Here is a 19,921-nt window from a genome sequence, read left to right as displayed (position 1 = left end):
ACTACCAACCACTGCTCAAGGAAATAAGAGAGGACATAAACAGATGGAAAAACATTCCGTGCTCATGGTTAGGAAGAATCAATATTGTGAAAATGGCCATACTGCCAAAGTAATTTATAGCTTCAGTGCTATCCCCATCAAACTACCAATGACCTTCTTCACAGAACTGGAGAAATCCATTTTAAACTTCATATGGAATCAAGAGAGCCTGCATAGCCAAGACAATCCTAAGCAAAAAGAACAAAGCAGAAGGCATTACACTGACCGACTTCAAACTATACTACAAGGCTACAGTAATCAAAACAGCATCATACTGGTACCAAAACAGAGACCTAGACCAATGGAACAGAACAGAGGCCTTGAAGGCAATGCCACACATCTACAACCATCTGATCTTTGACAAACCAGAGAAAAACAAGCAGTGGGGAAAGGATTCCCTGTTTAACAAATGGTGTTGGGAAAACTGGCAAGCCACGTGCAGAAAGCAGAAACTGGACCCCATCCTGACACCTTACACTAGAATTAACTCCAGATGGATTAAAGATTTAAACATAAGAACTAACACCATAAAAAAACCTAGAAGAAAACCTAAGCAAAGCCATTCAGGACATAGGCATAGGTAAGGACTTCATGGCTAAAACACCAAAAGCATTGGCAACAAAAACCAAAATAGACAAATGGGATCTAATTAAACTTCAGAGCTTCTGTACAGCAAAAGAAACAATCATTAGAAGGAACTGGCAACCAATAGAATGTGAAAAAATTTTTGTAATCTACCCATCCAACAAAGGGCTAATATCCAGAATCTACAAAGAACTAAAACAGATTTACAAGAAAAAAAACAAACAACCCCATTCTAAAGTTGGTGAAGAATATGAACAGACAATTCTGAAAAGAAGACATATACGAGGCCAATGAACACATGAAAAAATGCTCATCATCACTCGTCATTACAGAAATGCAAACCAAAACCACATTGAGATATTATTTCACACCATTTAGAATGGCGATCATTAAAAAATCTGGAGACAACAGATGCTGGAGAGGATGGGGAGAAATAAGAACACTTTTACACTGTTGGTGGGAGCGTAAATTAGTTCAACCATTGTGGAAGACAGTGTGGCAGTTCCTCAAGGACCTAGAACTAGGAATTCCTTTTGACCCAGCAATCCCATTACTGGGTATATATCCAAAGGATTATAAATCATTCTCCTATAAAGACACATGCACATGTATGTTCATCATGACGCTGTTTACAATAGCAAAGCCCTGGATCCAACCCAAATGTCCATCAATGATAGACTGGACAAAGAAAATGTGGCACACAAACACCATGGAATACTCTGCAGCCATAATAAATGATGAGTTCGTGTCCTTTGTAGGGACTTGGATGAATCTGGAAACCATCATTCTCAGCAGACTGACACAAGAACAGAAAATCAAACACTGCATGTTTTCACTCATAGGCGGGTGTTGAACAATGAGAACATGTGGACACAGGGAGTGGAGCATCACATACCAGGGGCAGCTGGGGGGAGCTAGGGGAGGGGCAGCATGGGATGGGGAGGGTGGGGAGAGATAATGTGGTGAGTAATTCCAAATATAGATGATAGGGGAATGGAGGCAGCAAACCACCTTGCCATGTATGTACCTACACAACAACCCTTCATGATCTGCATATGTACCACAGAACTTAAAGTACAAAAAAAAATAGACAAGGTTGGGCTGAGAAGGAAGATGACTTTGGGCCCATGTGGTGCAGTAGCAAAGCTGTTTGCTAAGTCATATAGCTTTTCTCTTCTGGAAATCTGAGCACATGTCCACTGATAATGAGGCTAATCAATTGCTAAGATTCATGGGATTTTTGATAGTCAAGTGTAAAGCTCAAAGTATGAGAAAAGACCAATTCCAGTCCAAGGATACCTGACTAAAAGCAAACAGAGAAAAAACAAGATCAGAAAATAAGATTTCCAAAGTCCAGAATAAGACATTAGGTCATGTGTCTTACTAAACTACATAGATCAAATTATCAGTTTTGCACCTTTCCTGTGAACAAGGTAGGTGCTCTGACTTGGAAAGTTTGATAACTTCAAAATTATAGCAGGGCCATCAAAGATGTTGGAGCACCCTGATCTCATATACTGTCAAACCACTTTCTACTAGTCTCCCTAGTTGATGAAGAAGGATGTAGAGGAACAGGTTCCATACATCAGCTTTTATTAGTCATAAACAAAGAGGATATGGTCATCATAACAGGTGGCAAAGCTGATGTACATTCAGGAAGTAACTAGTTATGCAGGGATCTTACTTGTTTAGCAACTGAACTCTCTCAAAATGAAATAAACAATTAGCTAGGATTTTTATGGAAGCTAAAGCCCAAAAGCCCAAGCCGTGTTCATCTTGGGCTGCATAGGAAGTCTCTCATCCCAAGTACAAAAGGTATTGACAAAACTCAGAAGTGTTCTGAGGCTCTGGCTATGTATCCCCAGGTGGTATGAGTGACTGGTAACAACCTCAGCACATCCCTGAGTGCTTTTGGCAGGGGAATCAAAGGTTATTTTTAAGGATCCAATTCACAGGCATCCTTTTACAGATTACAGGGTCATTGCCCCGTCTACTGCCTATACCTGCATCCTCCTCCACCTAAGGCTCACTGCTCTTGCAGCATCAGTTCAGCAGATTTAAGTCTGTCTTTAGAAAGCATCTTTTTACATTGTAGGCAGAAAATAAAACAACGATTTCTATTACTATGATTACTGAAATAAGTATAACTACCAGGGAAGAAAATGTGTTGTATTAAATCAAAGTATTTTATGTTTTACAACTAGATGATTGGCCATTCCCTTCTCATTATGTGCTTAAAAGTAAGATGTAATTGTTAACTGCATTATTGAAATGAGAGTGGCCAAACCAAACAGGTGACATCCCTGCCTTTGGCAAAGATGCATAAACCATGCCATATGGGAAATGGTTGAGAAAAAACTAGGGCTAAAAACTGATTCAAAAGAAAGGGGAGCCTGTGATTCTGTAATTCTAGGGATCATAAAAGAAGGAGCAAGTGTTTTACCTATTTACATCTGTTTTCTCATGTCTATAGTTCATGAATGATTGGCTTAAAGTCTACTGAAAAAAATTTAAACCAAACTTATTTTTCTTCTCCCAAATCAATAAATTTAAAAAAGCCATGACTCAGTTAAATCAAATTCTCTATCAAAACCTGAGTCATTACATGAATGGAGGAAATGAGGCAGATGCATTAAAATGGCCTTTGTTACATGGATAATGACTGCAATTGCTCAGCCTGTTTAATATGCCAGAAGCTTTACATAAGCTGCTCTCAGCCCTATATAAGACACTGTAAGGCTGGGGTAGTTTCCCCCACTGCACAGGGATCACCAAGACAGAGACAGAGATGTTATGCAACTTTACTGCCCTCCTTGAACCAGGCAGAGGACAGGCAGGTCTGTGTGCCTCCAAGATTGTCCACTGTCTCAACTCCTCATCTTCAAGCGAGAGAAAGAGGGAGGCGGGGCAGGGAGAGGTTGAGATAAGATTATTTTCAGAACAAATAATAAGACCCTTGTAATGAAAGGAATTCAACCAATGCACAGTGAGTTTTATTTAGTAGTTGACAAAATGAGAGCCACACTGATCATCATAGGGATTCTATAAGATCGGGGGAATAATTGTAGCGGGGCTGGGGAGGATTTAAAGAACCTACAGCTTATTCTTCCTCTTCTAAACCTCTTTACAATTCATTTTGTAATTACTTTACCAATTACTTTACCAATAAGCAAATTTGTGTCTCTATCAAAATAGCATTGGATTTTTTTTCTTTTGTCTTTGTGAAATTAATTCAAACCTAAAGCTGTTGGAACTTTATTTTGAGCCTTAAGAGGAATGTGACTATGTAGCCTGAGACATGTGGGCATCCAGTTGCAACTTCTGCCTCTTCTTTTCCTATACATGATTAGGAATGACAGAGTGGCAACAGAGATAAGAGTCCCTCCAAATATGACTCTTCTTTAGTAGTCTTCCTTCAATGTAGCACAATGTACTAACCAGATCGCTGCAATGTATGCATTGGCCTTATATGAAAAATGCTTTAACTCTGCTAAAACTGTTTCTGCCTGTGTAAGAAACAGTTTTACATAGCGTCCCCACTTGGGAGCACTGACCCCATCCCTTTGGAGTCACTGTTTCCCAGGTGACCATCCTCAAGTTTTGTACCCAAATAAATTCTATATCTAATAATATTTTTTTGATCTCATTATTAATGGTTGGCACCCTAGATGATGCGTATTTCTGGGTGCTTTAAATCTCCTCTCTTGGACAGTAGTATTTTAATATCAATAGCCCCTTGCATTTATACCATACTTTATGGCCAGATTTGGTATACGTTATTTTACTCAGTGCAGTTCTATGAGGTTTGAAAGACAGGCATTATTTACCCTCATTTTGAGGACTTTGAGTCTCAGAGAGGTTAAGTTATTTGCCCAAAGTCACACAGCCAGCAAGTGGGAAAACTTAAACTTAAATTAAGGATTTCTAACTTCTGTTCTCTTTCCAACATGCAGAGTCCTCTTATGAGAAATTTCCCTTTCAATTCATCTTTGCAGTTTAACACAGCCAAGCCCTACACCTTGCTCCTAATAGTGTTCCATGAATGTCTGTTGGATGATTTTTATGAATGAATGACTGAAAGAGGGAAGAAATGAATGAAACACTGTGAACTAGTCTAATGAGATTTGCATTTGGGCGATTTGACTTTCAGATCTGGATGGGAAGTGTTCTAGAAAATTCCTTTGTCTACTCACATTTCATTTAAATATATGACATCTGGGAAGTCCTTAAGGGAGACAGTTTTACTGCACTTTCTAGTTGAACAATGTTTGGTCTGGGTCCTTTCAGAGGTCATAAATCTCTCTAATTAGTGCCTAATGGTTTTGGGGATGATTCTGAGCAAGTAACCCATTAATTGAAAGAAGAATGTCATCTGCCACAGAGATTTCTCATTACATTCCATCAAATTCAAAGCACAGCCCTGTTTGGAATTCTTTTATGAACAGTGTAATTACACCACATCCTATGGTGTTTGAAAGTAGCTCTCACATTAGCATCTCTGTCGTGAGTGGGAAGTGATCCATGCTAAACAGGAGCTGGGCCAGATGGGTCTCACTAAGACCCTCTCCCCACCTCGCTTCAGCTCCATTAAATTGAGCTACCACTATGTGTGTGCAAAAGACACAAATCAATCCTTTACTTCTGTATGTATTAAAGAAATGCATCCGCTTCCGTTAATTAAAAATCACTGTTGCTTACAGTGATTAGGGTAGAACAGACGTTTCTTCCGAGGGATTCCAGGGCAACAGATCCTGGTGAGATACCACAGGCATGAGGCAGTCTGGGCAGCAAGCAGGGTTCAAACATGAACCAGCTCGTCCTTGACCTTGTCCTTGTCCTGGGAGGGAAGGGGCAGCAACCTAGCAAAGCCAGGCCTCTGTTTCTTCACTGCAAAGGGACACCATCCAGGGAAACATGGCAGAAATCCTCCATGGCTGTACAGATCACAAGCCCCTGCCTCATGAGTGGGACTCACTGGGCTTGCCAGTCACATGTAGCAGCATTCCCTTTACCTTGGGGTCTCCAGTTTTCTCCTAACTGTGATTGTCTTTTGTGATTTTCCTTTTCATTTCACCGCCTATTTCCCATCCCTTCCCCCAACCCCAAACATACTCATAATCTTTTCAGGCACTCAATGTTATCTTGCTCTTTTTCTTTGCTTCTCTGCTGCAGTTGCTCCTAAGTCATGTATCAATCACTTGAATCTTAGTAAGACGAGTATAGCCAATGTGACTCTCTGTATATCATATATTATATGTTTGTACATATGCATATACAGTATGTAGTGTGTATATATTATATGCTCCATATATAGTATGTATATGTGTGTGTGTGTGTATATATACTATTAAGTTTAGCACATTGTTATAGGAAAAAATGTTTTGTGTCTGATTACAGAATTTTTCAGACTTTCTTCTTATATATTAATGTCCTTCTGTCATAAGACAAATACCATAAAAGACAAATAGGGAAAACATTTTAAAAGTAGAGGAATCTCACCTATAATTCTTATACCCCATAATTGACTGCTAGAAATATTTTGGTATGTTTTTCCTATTCTTCTTCACTAATAAAATAATAAAATATTTTTTGCTTACCAAAAAATATAAAGAATAGGCATTTGTATGTTATGCCCAGTTCAAGAAAAAAAGAACATTTGACATATAATTTTCTTTCTTACTCACTAGAGCTAAGAAATGTCCTAAATTTGGTGATTTTTGTGTTTACTGTTCCCATGTACTTCTTTGTTGTTTACTACAAATGTATACATCTATAAACAAAATATGATATTGCTTGCATAACTTTAAATAAATGGCATTATACTACAACTTGCTTTTTTTAAATCTACAACTTTCTATTTTGCTCAAATTATGGTTTTAAAATATAAGTATGTTGTCACACGTGGATCTTTTAACTGTTGTATAATATTCTACTGTAAGAATGTTAGAACCCTCATGGAAGGGAGGAGGCAGTGCTCAAAGGATGCGCCATGATGCCAAAAATTATCTTCTGATGTTCAGAATTCATATCCCAGGCAGTAGGTGAGTCAGGAGTTGATGATTAAGCATTTTAAATAATTTACAAAAATCTACACGTTCAGTATAAATTTAGACTAAGCATATAGTTCCCCTCACTAGCCTGGAGTACCTTATATTGACCTCTGGCACAGGGCAGTTCAGCAGGAAAAGCCTCTGAACAGTCACATACATTAGTCTAAATGAGGACGCTCAGGAGCTGTAGTTAGAAAAGGATGGTGCGGCTCTCACCTGGAAACTATTCACTCTCTTACTTGAAGCATGATTCTGGCAAGCTTGGTTTCATTATTTCCCAGTCCCCGGTAGATTAGGATGGTAATTTTAAGAGTAGGGACCCTGACAAGGAAGACAGCAGGTAGAAAGGAAGTGTGACTCCCCAGCTCTGTCCTGCCCTGTTTATCCTCTCGCATACAGGCTGATGAGCAAGAAAAATGAAGAATCAGACAGAAGAACTGGGGTGGGGGGGGCTTTGGCATAAGACAAATAGCTCTTTAAATACAACATAAAACTGAGTCATCAGGAAAAGGCTGTACACTCTAGAGAAGGCGGCACAGTGTGTGATATGTTTCAGCGGCATTTCCATTGCAAGTCAGGTATTTAGAAATTTTAACTTTGGGGAAAAAATAATGTTTGACGTATGCAGAGTTTACAATCTAGTAAACATTTTCACAAAGTTTGTCTTCACCACCAGTCTGTGAGCCCAGATGGGCAAGCATTTTGCTTAGGAGCAAGGAAACTGAAATCCCAATGGCTTCAATGTCCTCAGGTTGTCCACCTGTGGTTCCTCTGCCTCTCCCCCTCGCACGTTTCCTCCAAGCAATGTCGCCCTCCTTTCCTGGAACACTTCCCTGTGCCAGAGCACTATTAAGTCAAAAGTAATAACACTGCTTTGCTATAGGTGACTTCTCTGTGAACACACACTTGAGAGCTGGGCAGCTGGCTTAGCCACTTACGAGTAGTGTGACCTTTCTGAGCCTCTATTTACATATCTGCAACATGAGGATAAGAGTTCTACCTACACTTCAGGGTTATTTGTGATAATTAAATGAGTTCATTTACATAAAGTATTTAGACAAATACATCTTATGCAGTACGCACTATATTCCCATTCCCAAACCTATAACAGAATAAATGTGAATTCACAAAGCAGTTAGGAAAAATATAGACATTATTTGAGAGTACAAACTTGAATAGGATAATGCATCCCTGCTCTTCACAGAATATTTTAGTGCTTCTGTCCTGATCTTACTTGATTATTAAATAGGTTTTATTCCAATTTAAATTTATTTACTTATATTTTTAAAAGTTTGGTTTATGGCCCAATAAACTAATTATGTTTGAGCTCCAGCAAACTGGTACAGTCTGTTCCCGCTTTTAATTTACGACGTGGTTTGAGTCCCTGTGTTTGCAAAAATTTGGGAACATTGTTAATAACATTGTAACACAAGAAGATTTTTAAAATATATATATTTTATTGCACTTTAGGTTCTGGGGTACATATGAAGAGCATGTAGGATTGTTGCATAGGTACATACATGGCAATGTGGTTTGCTGCCTCCATCCCCACCACCTATATCCATTTCTCCCTAACCCCCACATTCTCTCCCCTTGTTTCCCGCCAACAGGCCCCAGTGTGTGATGCTCCCCTCCCTATGTCCATGTGTTCTCATTGTTCAACACCCACCTATGAATGAGAACATGCGGTGTTTGATTTTCTGTTCTTGTGTCAGTTTGCAGAGAATGATGATTTCCAGTTTCATCCATGTCCCTACAAAGGACACGAACTCATCATTTTTTATGGCTGCATAGTATTCCATGGTGTATATGTGCCACATTTTCCCTGTCCAGTCTATCATCAATGGGCATTTGGGTTGGTTCCAGGTCTTTGCTATTGTAAACAGTTCCGCAATGAACATATGTGTGCATATGTCTTTATAACTGAACATTTTATAATCCTTTGGATATATACCTAGTAATGGGATTGCTCGGTCAAATGGAATTTCTAGTTCTAGGTCCTTGAGGAATCGCCACACTGTCTTCCACAATGGTTGAACTAATTTACACTCCCACCAACAGTGTAAAAGTGTTCCTATTTCTCCACATCCTCTCCAGCATCTGTTGTCTCCAGATTTTTTAATGATCCCCATTCTAACTGGCATGAGATGATATCTGAATGTGGCTTTGATTTGCATTTCTCTAATGACCAGTGATGATGAGCATTTTTTCATATGTTTGTTGGCCTCATATATGTCTTCTTTTGAAAAGTGTCTGTTCATATCCTTTGCCCACTTTTTAATGGATTTGTTTGTTTGTTTGTTTCTTATAAATCTGTTTTATTTTTTAGTAGATTCTGGATATTTGCCCTTTGTCAGATCGGTAGATTGCAAACGTTTTTTCTCATTCTGTTGGTTGCCAGGTCACTCTAATGATTGTTTCTTTTGCTGTACAGAAGCTCCGAAGTTTAATTAAATCCCATTTGTCTATTTTGGCTTTTGTTGCCAATGTTTTTGGTGTTTTAGTCATGAAGTCCTTGCCTATGCCTATGTCCTGAATGGTTTTGCCTAGGTTTTCTTCTAGGGTTTTTATGGTGTTAGGTCTTATGTTTAAGTCTTTAATCCGTCTGGAGTTAATTTTAGTGTAAGGTGTCAGGAAGGGGTCCAGTTTCTGCTTTCTGCATGTTTCTAGCCAGTTTTCCCAACACCATTTGTTAAACAGGGAATCCTTTCCCCATTGCTTGTTTTTGTGAGGTTTGTCAAGGTCAGATGGTTGTAAGATGTGTGGCATTGCCTCTGAGGCATCTGTTCTCTGCCTGTGGTCTATATCTCTGTTTTGGTACCAGTACCATGCCATTTTGATTACTGTAGGCTTGTAGTATATTTTGAAGTCAAGTAGCGTGATGCCTCCAGCTTTGTTCTTTTTGCTTAGAGAATTGCCTTGGCTATGTGGGCTCTCTTTTGGTTCCATATGAAGTTTAAGGTGGTTTTTTCCAGTTCTATAAAGAGGGTCATAGGTAGCTTGATGGGGATAGTGTTGAATCTATAAATTATTTTGGCCATTTTCACAATATTGATTCTTCCTAAACATGAGCATGGAATGTTTTTTCATCTGTTTGCCTCCTCTCTTATTTCCTTGAGCAGTGGTTTGCAGTTCTCCTTGAAGAGGTCCTTTATATCCTTTGTTAGTTGTATTCCTAGGTATTTCATTCTCTTTGTAGCAATTGTAAATGGGAGTTTGCTCATGATTTGGCTCTCTGTCTGTTTTTGGTGTATAGGTATACTTGTGATTTCTGCACATTGATTTTGTATCCTGAGACTTTGCAGAAGTTGCTTATCAGTTTCAGGAGATTTTGGGCTGAGATAATTGGGTCTTCTAAATATATAATCATGTCGTCTGCAAATAGAGACAACTTGACTTCCTCCTTTACTAATTGAATACCCTTTATTTCTTTCTCTTGCCTGATGGCTCTGGCTAGAACTTCCAAAACTATATTGAATAGGAGTGGTGAGAGAGGGCATCCTTGTCTAGTGCCACATTTTAAAGGGAATGCTTCCAGTTTTAGCCCATTCAGTATGATATTGGCTGTGGGTTTGTTGTAAATAGCTTTTATTATTTTGAGATTCATTCCATCAATACCTAGTTTATTGAGAGTTTTTAGCATAAAGGGCTGTTGAATTTTGTCAAAGGCCTTCTCTGCATCTATTGAGATAATCATGTGGTTTTTGTCTTTGGTACTGTTTATGTGGTGGATTACATTTGTAGACTTGTGTATGTTGAACCAGCCTTGCATCCCCAGGATGAAGCCTACTTGATCGTGATAAGCTTTTTGATATGCTGTCGCAATCAGTTTGCCAGTATTTTATTGAAGATTTTTGCATCTATGTTCATCATGGATATTGGCCTGAAGTTTTCTTTTCTTGTTGAGTCTCTGCCAGGTTTTGATATCAGAATGATGTTGGTCTCATAAAATGATTTGAGAAGGATTCCCTCTTTTTGTATTGTTTGGAATAGTTTCAGAAGGAGTTGTACCAGCTCCTCTTTGTGTGTCTGGTAGGATTCGGCTGTGAACCCATTGGACCTGGGCTTTTTTGGGGTGGTATGTTATTAATTTCTGCCTCAACCTCAGCCCTTGTTATTCATCTATTCAGTGTTTTGACTTCTTCCTGTTTAGGCATGGGAGGGTCAACTTCAGCCCTTGTTATTGGCCTATTCAGGGTTTCAACTTCTTCCTGGTTTCGTCATAGGAGGGTGCAAATGTCCAGGAATTTATCCATTTCTTCCAGGTTTACTGGTTTATATGCATAGGGTTGTTTGTAGTAATCTCTGATGGGAGCTTTTACTTCTGTGGAATTGGTGATAATATCCCCTTTATTATTTTTTGTTGCATCAATTTGATTCTTCTCTCTTTTCTTTTTTGTTAATCTGGCTAGTGGTCTGTTCATTTTGTTGATCTTTTCAGAAAATCAGCTCCTGGATTTATTAATTTTTTAACGGTTTTTTTGTGTCTCTATCTCTTTCAGTTCTGCTCCGATCTAGTTATTTCTTGTCTTCTGCTAGGTTTTGAATTTTTTTGATCTTGCTCCTCTAGCTCTTTCAATTTTGATGATAAGGTGTCAATTTGAGATCTTTCCTTGCTTCTCATGTGGGCATTTATTGCTATAAATTTTCCTCCAGACACTGCTTTAAATGTGTCTCAGAGATTCTGGTATGTTGTGTCTTTGTTCTCGTTGGTTTTGAAGAATATCTTTATTTCTGCCTTCATTTCATTGTTTATCCAGTCAATATTCAACTCCAGTTGTTCAGTTTCCATGAAGTTGTGCAGTTCTAAATTGGTTTCTTAATCCTGAGTTCTAATTTGATTGCACTGTGGTCTGAGAGACTGTTATGATTTCCTTTCTTTTGCATTTGTTGAGGAGTGATTTCCTTCCAATTATGTGGTCAATTTTAGAGTAGGTGTGATGTGGTGCTGAGAAGAATGTATAGTCTGTGGATTTGGGATGGAGAGTTCTATAGATGTCTATTAGATTGCTTGGTCCAAATCTAAGTTCAAGTCCTGGATTTTCATGTTAATTTTCTGTCTTGTTGATCTGTCTAATTATTGACAGTGGAGTGCAAAGTCTCCCACTATTACTGTGTGGGAATCTAAGTCTCTTTGTAGGTCATTAAGAACTTGCTTTACGTATCTGGGTGCTCCTGTATTGGGTGCATATATATATTAGGATCGTTAGCTCTTCTTGTTTCATTGATCCTTTTCCCATTATGTAATGCACTTCTTTGTTTCTTTTGATCTTTGTTGGTTTAAAGTCTATTTTCTCAGAGACTAGGATTGCAACTCCTGCTTTTTTTTTTTTTTTTTTTTTGCCCTCCATTTGTTTGGTAAATCTTCCTCCATCCCTTTATTTTGAGCCTATGTGTATCCTTGCATGTGAGATGGGTTTCCTGGATACAGCACACCGATTGGATTTGACTTTCTATTCAATTTGCCAGTCTGTGTCTTTTGATTGGTTCATTTAGCCCATTTACATTTAGGGTTAATATTGTTGTGTGTGAATTTGATCCTGCCATTTTGATGCTTGCTGGTTGTTTTGCCCATTAGTTAATGCATTTTTTTCACTGTGTTGATGCTCTTTACCATTTGGTAGGTTTTTAGAGTGGCTGGTACTGGTTGTTCCTTTCTATATTTAGTGCTTCTTTCAGGAGCTCTTGTAAGGCAGGCCTGGGTGATGAAATCTCTCAGCAATTTCTTGTTCATGAAGGATTTTATTTCTCCTTCACTTATGAAGCTTAGTTTGGCTGGATATGAAATTCTTGGTTGAAAGTTGTTTTCTTTAAGGATGTTGAATATTGGCCCCCACTCTCTTCTGGCTTGTAGGATTTCTTCTGAGAGATCCTGTGAGTCTGATGGGCTTCCCTTTGTGGGTAACCCGACCTTTCTCTCTGACTGCCCTTAGCATTTTTTCCCTCATTTCAACCCTGGTGAATCTGACAATTATGTGCCTTGGGGTAACTCTTCTTGAGGAATATCTTTGTGTTGTTTCCTGAATTTCCTGGACTTGAATATTGGTCTGCCTTGCTAAGTTGGGGAAGTTCTCCTGGCTAATATCCTGAAGAGTGTTTTCCAGTTTAGATTCATTCTCCCCATCACATTCAGGTACACCTATCAAAAGTAGATTAGATCTTTTCACATAATCCCATATTTCTTGGAGGCTTTGTTCATTTATTTTTCACTCTTTTTTCTCTAATCTTGCCTTCTTGCTTTATTTCATTGAGTTGATATTCAATCTCTGATACCCTTTCTTTTGCTTGGTCAATTCAACTATTAAAACTTGTGTATGCTTCACAAAGTTCTCATGTTGTGCTTTTCAGCTCCATCAATTCATTTATATTCTTCTCTAAGCTGTTTATTCTCATCAACATTTCATCAAACCTTTTTTCAATGTTCTTAGTTTGTTTGCATTGGGTTAGAACATGTTCTTTTAGCTCAGAAAAGTTTATTACCCACTTTCTGAAGCCTGCTTCTGTCAAGTCAATAGACTCAGTCTCCATCCAGCCTTGTTCCCTTGCTGGTGAGAAATTGTGATTCCTTAGAGGAGGAGAGGCATTCTGGTCTTGGGTGTTTTCATTCTTTTTGCACTGGTTTCTTCCCATCTTTGTGGATTTATCTACTTGTTCTTTATAGTTGGTGACTTTCAGATGGGGTCTCTGAGTGGATGTCCTTTTGGTTGATGATGAAGTTACTTCTTTCTGTTTTTTAGTTTTCCTTGTAACAGTCAGGCCCCTCTGCTGTAGGACTGCTGAGGTCCACTCCAGACCCTGCTTGCTTGGGGATCACCTGCAGCAGCTGCAGAACAGTAAGGGTTGCTGCCAGTTTCTTCTTCTGTTATTTTTGTCTCAGAAGGATACCTGCCAGATGTCAACCTGAGCTCTCCTTTATGAGGTGTCTCTTTGGATATGCTGGGGTCGGGGAGCTGCTTGAGGAGACAGTCTGTCCCTTATAGAAGCTCAAATGCTGAGCTGTGAGCTCCATTGTTCTGTTCAGAGCTGCTGGGAAGGTATGTTTAAGTCTGTTGCAGCAGAACTCATAGCTGCCTTTTTTTTCCAGATGCTCCGTTCTGAAAAGATGGGGCTTTATTTATAAGTTCCTGATGTGCTGCTGCCTTTTTTTCAGAGATGCCCTTCCCAGCAAGGAGGTAATCACAGTCTGCCAGCAGAGGTGTTGCTGAGCTACCGTGGACTCTGCCCAGCTGCTATATGAACTTCCTTGCGGTTTTGTTTACAGGGGTATAGTTAGAACTGCCTCAGTAATGGCAGTCTGCCTCTGTAATGGCAGACTGCCTCTGTCATGGCGGGCCATCTCTGTAACAGCAGACTGCCTTGGTAATGGTGGACTATCTCTGTAGTGGTGGACTGCCTTGGTAACGGCAGATGCCCTTCCCCCCACAGAGCTGGACCATCCCAGGTCCAGCTGTGCTTGCTGTGAAACTCTCAATCCAGAGTGTTTCAGATTGCTTATCTTTGTAGGCGTGGAACCTGCCACGCCAGATCACCTAGCTCCTTGTTTCAACCCCCTTTTTTTCAGTTGAATGGGCAACTCTGTCTCCCAGGCATTCCAGGCACCAGTTGAAATGACCACCCAGATTTATATGAGTTTTTGTGCCGAGACCCACTGTGCTGGCTGAAACAGCCATGCTGAAGACTCGGGGTGCTTTTCCGCTGAGGAATCTCCTGGTCTGTGGGCAGTAAAAATTCGTTTGGAAAGGCAGTGATCACTCACCCTCTGCATTCTCACTGGGAACTGCACTCCAGAGCTGTTCCTATTTGGCCATCTTGGATTGTCTCCAGAAGAAGATTTTAATAAACAAGTTTCAAGCAGAAATGTGGGCTGTGCCACAGCCCCATGCTGACTTCAGAGCCTGGTGAAGTGTCCTGCTTTAAGAAAATGAAGTTGCCATTTTTTCACATTATAAAAAGACCCTTATTTAAACAACACCTATCCAATGTTTATAGGAAGCCACAGTTCTACTGGCAGCTGGTAGTTGGGGTAGCAACTGGGAAGATGTCAAAACTTCACACTTGGTTTTTAGCAAATAAATGTTTCAGTGTTATTTGATGCAAAACCCTTTATTTTTCTTACAGTATTTTGGAATTTGCTGGGAAAGGAGGAAGAAAGGGTGAGCTGCTCAGTGGGAGCCCTCGAGAGCACCTTCCTTTTTCGTGCACTCTGTATTATTAAAACAGTCCCACAGGGATTGTGCCTTCTCTTTCCTCTCTGTCCCCACCTGATCATTTCTATTTATGAACATAATTATATGTGATTTTAATCATGATGTGGATATTGTTTTGTATTCTTAATTTTTCACCTATCATAAGCAATGCGAAAATATTTCTACAAAGTCTCCACTTTTCTCCTTTAAACTTGTGTGTTATTTCTCTTATACATTCAGTGCTAGTTTATTTGACCCTGTCCTTGGACATTTTCCAGTATTTTTCTGTAACTATCTTTTTACAAGTAGTTTTCATCTTCTTTTTCTTCTTTTGAGTTGCTATCCTGAGACTGTTGCCCAAGGTTGGGATGACAGAATCAAAGAATGTGAATGCTTCTGTTACATCATGCTATTGGGACTTCCAAAAAAATGTGAACTAATTTATCATTGTGGGAGTGATTCTTTTTAAGGGAAAATAAAGGGCAATTCTACATTTTCAAGAAAAGAGAGACAGGGCAAGAAAAGTATCAAAAGGGAAAGAAGAGACGAGGAATAGCATTAAGGGTTCTTTACAAATAGGATATTTTTTAAAATCCTGAAACCCACAAGGTGAGACAAGAGGAGATGTGGAAGAGAAGAGAAAACCTCTTTACCTTTTAAAAGGAGCTGGCTGATTCATAAAGATACCTCACCTGACTGCTTTTCTTTCTGAAAGTACATGGGGAAGGTAAGCAGGAATTCTTGCCATCTGCAAGAATCCCAAACTCAAGGGCATGTTGGATTTCAAAAGCTGCAGGTCGCATGTTTGTAACTTAAAATATAATTTCCCATGAGAAAAAAGTGATAATAATGACATTTCAGTTTTTAATCATTTTACAGTTTGGGGATATGGTACAGTTGTTCCAGTGTAAATGGATATGTGGTTTCATTTGAGCCTCACAACAATTTTGGGCAGTAGGGTTGACTCTGTTTGGTTTGACACATACTAAGAAACTCAGAGCAAGAGACTCAGTATTGTCATAGCAATACATATGTGGAGTGCTTTTTTTATTTAAATGAAATTCACTAGTGGGAAACCAAAGCCCAAACTCTTCCAAAAACAGCATCTCCCTCCTCCTCCCATCTTCCTCCTCTAACCCATGTCCTCGGGGCTAACCTTCCTCATTCCACTTCGATATACTTGGCCACATTCCTAGTGTAGCATAAAAAGGCTGGTTTACTCACAATTATTAATACTATAATTTAGAAAAAGGGCAAGTTAGAAAAATATTTGTCTTCTAATTTCAGGATTTCAGGCAATCTGTAGGCAATGCCATGAAATAAACTACGCTAAGGTTATCTTTCAAGCCCTTGGGCCTGTTTTGCTGTAACTCTGATGCTCTTTTCCCAGGCCCATCTCCAAAGATAGGAAATGAGATGGTCTGGAGTTGTGGTTCAAGACTTTGCATTATAAGAGAAACAGACAAAAACAAAACTCTAACACAAAAGGAGATTTAAGCAAATGAACAGGTAAAGCATTTCTTATGTAAATAACAAGAAGACAACAACATAGAGGTGTCATTTCTCCCTAAATGAACTTTATGTTAAATACTTCAAGAAGATACTTGAAGAAAAAAAAAACTGTGAAGGGATTAACTGATGCTAACGTTTGCTTAAGAAAATTAACAAGCATGAACAGGCTGGAATTTCTGAAAAAGAAAAGTAGTGGGGGGATTTGCCTTATGGGATTTTATAGCACATTAGGAAGAAGCCAGCTCCTTCTGTCTTGTGGATCTAGCACCTTCCTCACGCAGAGACATAAGGTGACCTAAAGTCACTGTGCTTGTCTTCTTCATGCCAGCATTGAGTTTTTGAGGAGATAAGTCTGGCTTGTGTGCAGAGCAGGTGGAGCCAGACATGAGGAATGACTTCATTCTATAAGAACATTAGAGAGACTGTGGCTTATCAGATTGAAGAAGACACGTGTTGGTGAGGGTGCGGGGAAATGGCCACTCTCCTCTATTGGGGGTGGTTACTTACTCTTTAGATACACATGTATGAAGTACTATGGATACAAGAATCTTCTTGAAAATCTGCTAACCCCTCAACTCATTTCTTTCTTCTCTTCTGAACCCCCATGTTATTCAAAAGCTTCCAATCCCCCAAATGTCTCAACTTTCAGGAGCAGTGGGCTCTTCAGGGGAGACAATGTGCAGGAAGCCATTCTCTCTCGTGCATTGTTTGTTAAGCATGTGTTTACAAGTTACAAGTGGATCAGACAAACGTCCTCGTTTGCCCAGACAATCTTGGTACATGACATTGTCCTAGCATAATTACTAAGAGCTCCTCTTGTAGATGTCCTGATTGGGATGATAAACTGTATGATTACCCTATTTAAAAGGCAAAGACTACCTATATTTTAATGCGGGAAGATGACAGCTTTGCCTAGAAGTTAAATGTGTGATCTTGCATGTCTGTTTAGGAAAGGAAGAGGGTCCCCCACAACTCCAGCTCCCTCAGTGTGACTTTCCTTTGAAGCCTCACTCAAGGGTTTTGGGGAGGCTGACTTGAGTTAGCCTTGAGTCCTCATAAACATGGAATTCCTGAGTGTTCCATCAAATGAGTCCCTTCCAAGCTACCATTTATGTTACCAGAACTGAGTGTGTGCATGTGTGTGTCCATGGGTGTGGTAGCAACCTCATCTTTCCATGGGTAAGGAGAAATGTGGAGGTACCGAAAAATGCTCTGTATTACTGCAATTGCTTTTGTATTCTGTTTGCAATGAAGACGGAGGAGAAAGAAGAGATGGAGGAGGGTAATGAAGGAGGGAGAAGTGGGGAGCGGAAAGGAGGGGAGGGAGAGATACTTAAAGCCACTGACAACACCAGGGTCCTCTCCCTCCCCAGTTCCAGGCACACATTTCAGTGAGAGGGGCCCTGATATAAAACTGTTCTGGAAGAGGCAGCCGAAGTCTCAGATGCTTCTGTACAGAAGCCCTGTGACGTGGCAGTTTCTATAGCGACGAGTCTGTTTCACAGGAGAAAGCTCCGTAAAGCAGGATACGCAAAACCCTAGCAACCGGTTGAAGGTTTTGTTTTTTTTAATATGAAGATTTTTCTGTACTTGAATTCAAAAGGCACCTCCCTAGAAAAGCAGCTTCGTGGCAGGCAGGAAAAGGGCTGGCTAGTGTGTCCAGGGGCGAGGGTTTGGAAAGATTTGAAAGATGTTGGGGATCAGGGTAGGGAAAGGGAGGAAGGGAGGTTGCAGTTTACTGCTGCTTCAATTGGCTGGTTCCAGTCTGAATTCATCTTCCAGCCTCTTGTATAGGAACCCACCACCATTGCCAATTAATCCATGAAATGAATCCGCCAGGGACAGAACAAAACTGCTACTGGCTCAGCAACCCCATCATGGTCTTCCTTTTCACCTGGAGAATTCCAGGTATGTTTTGCAGGACTCAGGCATGCACAGCTGAGAGCTGGGTAACAGTAATCATGCTTACTTGGCACAAAATAAACGCCCCATTTAGCTGATGCTTAATTCCTGCCTCTTCGCATCAACTCAGCACAAATATCACTTCTTCAGGAAAGTCTGCTGAATAAAAGATTTCATTTGGCAGCCTGTAAAGAGACCCAACTGAGTAGTTTAACCAAATAGGAATTTATTTTCCACCTAAGTAGAGGCTGAGAGGTGGGCAGTACGGGTGGGCTGCCAGCCCCATAATCATCCCTGGCTCCTCTGGTCTCTGCCTGGCTGTTGTTCTTGGCATGTTTCACCCTCATGGTCTCTTCCTGGTCACAAGATGGCTGTTCCACATCCACCCAGCAGTCCAGGCAGGAACAAGGAGGAAGGACTAAGGAGGAAGGGGCGGTGCCCATATGGAGAAGCAAAACTCTTCCTAGAAATTTGCCGCAGATTCCACGTCCATCTCATTGGCCAGGGCCGGGTCACGTGGCTTCAACCCCAAACTGCAAGGGAGGCTAGGATATGTGGTGTCATAGCTGGGCAAATTGCCAGCCTGAACAAAACAGTGGCTGTTTTAAGGGCAAGCTGAGAATGTGTTTGTCTCGACACACCTGGTGTCTTCACGTTAGCTCGCCCCTCCCTTCTACACAGCCTCATGCAGCGGTGTGCTGGAAAATGTTTAATAGCCAGATGTCTGAGACAACAAAAGCCACTGATCTGTAGTGTTTGCTCACCTCTGTGATATAAATACTCCCACCATAGCCAATTTTAAGCTACCAACATGATGTCCAACAGAGTTAGAGAGACATAGTAACACATCATTCCATAGTATTTCCATCATGCAGACATAAAACATAAATAACCTCAAAAGCATAAATAATAGTAAAATGTAAAATAATTAAGGAGCAATGGGTTTAAAATATATATCTCATTTTTAATATAAAGTATGTAATTTTTAGTATATATAATTTAATATATATTTTTTTGAGATGGAGTCTTGCTCTATCGCCTAGGCTGGAGTACAGTGGTGCGATCTTGGCTCACTGCAACCTCCATCTCTCAGGTTCGAGTGATTCTCATGGCTCAGCCTCCAGAGTAGCTGGGACTGCATGCACACGTCACCATGCCCGGCTAGTGTGTTTATTTTTTTGTATTTTTAGTGGAGACCAGGTTTTACCATGTTAGCCAAGCTGGTCTCGAACTCCTGACCTCAAGTGATTTGCCTGCCTTGGCCTCCCAAAATGCTGGGATTATAGGTGAGGCGTGAGCCACATGCCTGGCCTATAATTAAATTTTCAATAGTGTCTGCATTTTTATTTATTTATTTATTTATTTATTTATTTATTATACTTTAAGTCCTGGGGTACATGTGCAGAACATGCAGGTTTGTTGTATTTAGAGACTTACAACAGCCTTGGACATGTAACCCTCCGCTCTTACTAGCACATTGCACACTGACTCCCACACGCCACACCTTGGTGGATCTCTGCATTTCCTACACTGTGCCTATCACTTTATTATCATTGTGCTATGCGTGTGATTTGCTGTTAATATTTGTTTCCCCCACAAGACTGTAAACTCCACTAGGGTAGTGTTTGTGTCTGGTTTTGCTTTAAT

This window comes from Callithrix jacchus, chromosome 2, assembly GCF_049354715.1.
Source record: "Callithrix jacchus isolate 240 chromosome 2, calJac240_pri, whole genome shotgun sequence".
Lineage (NCBI taxonomy): Eukaryota > Metazoa > Chordata > Mammalia > Primates > Cebidae > Callithrix > Callithrix jacchus.
This window is presented reverse-complemented; position numbering follows the sequence as displayed.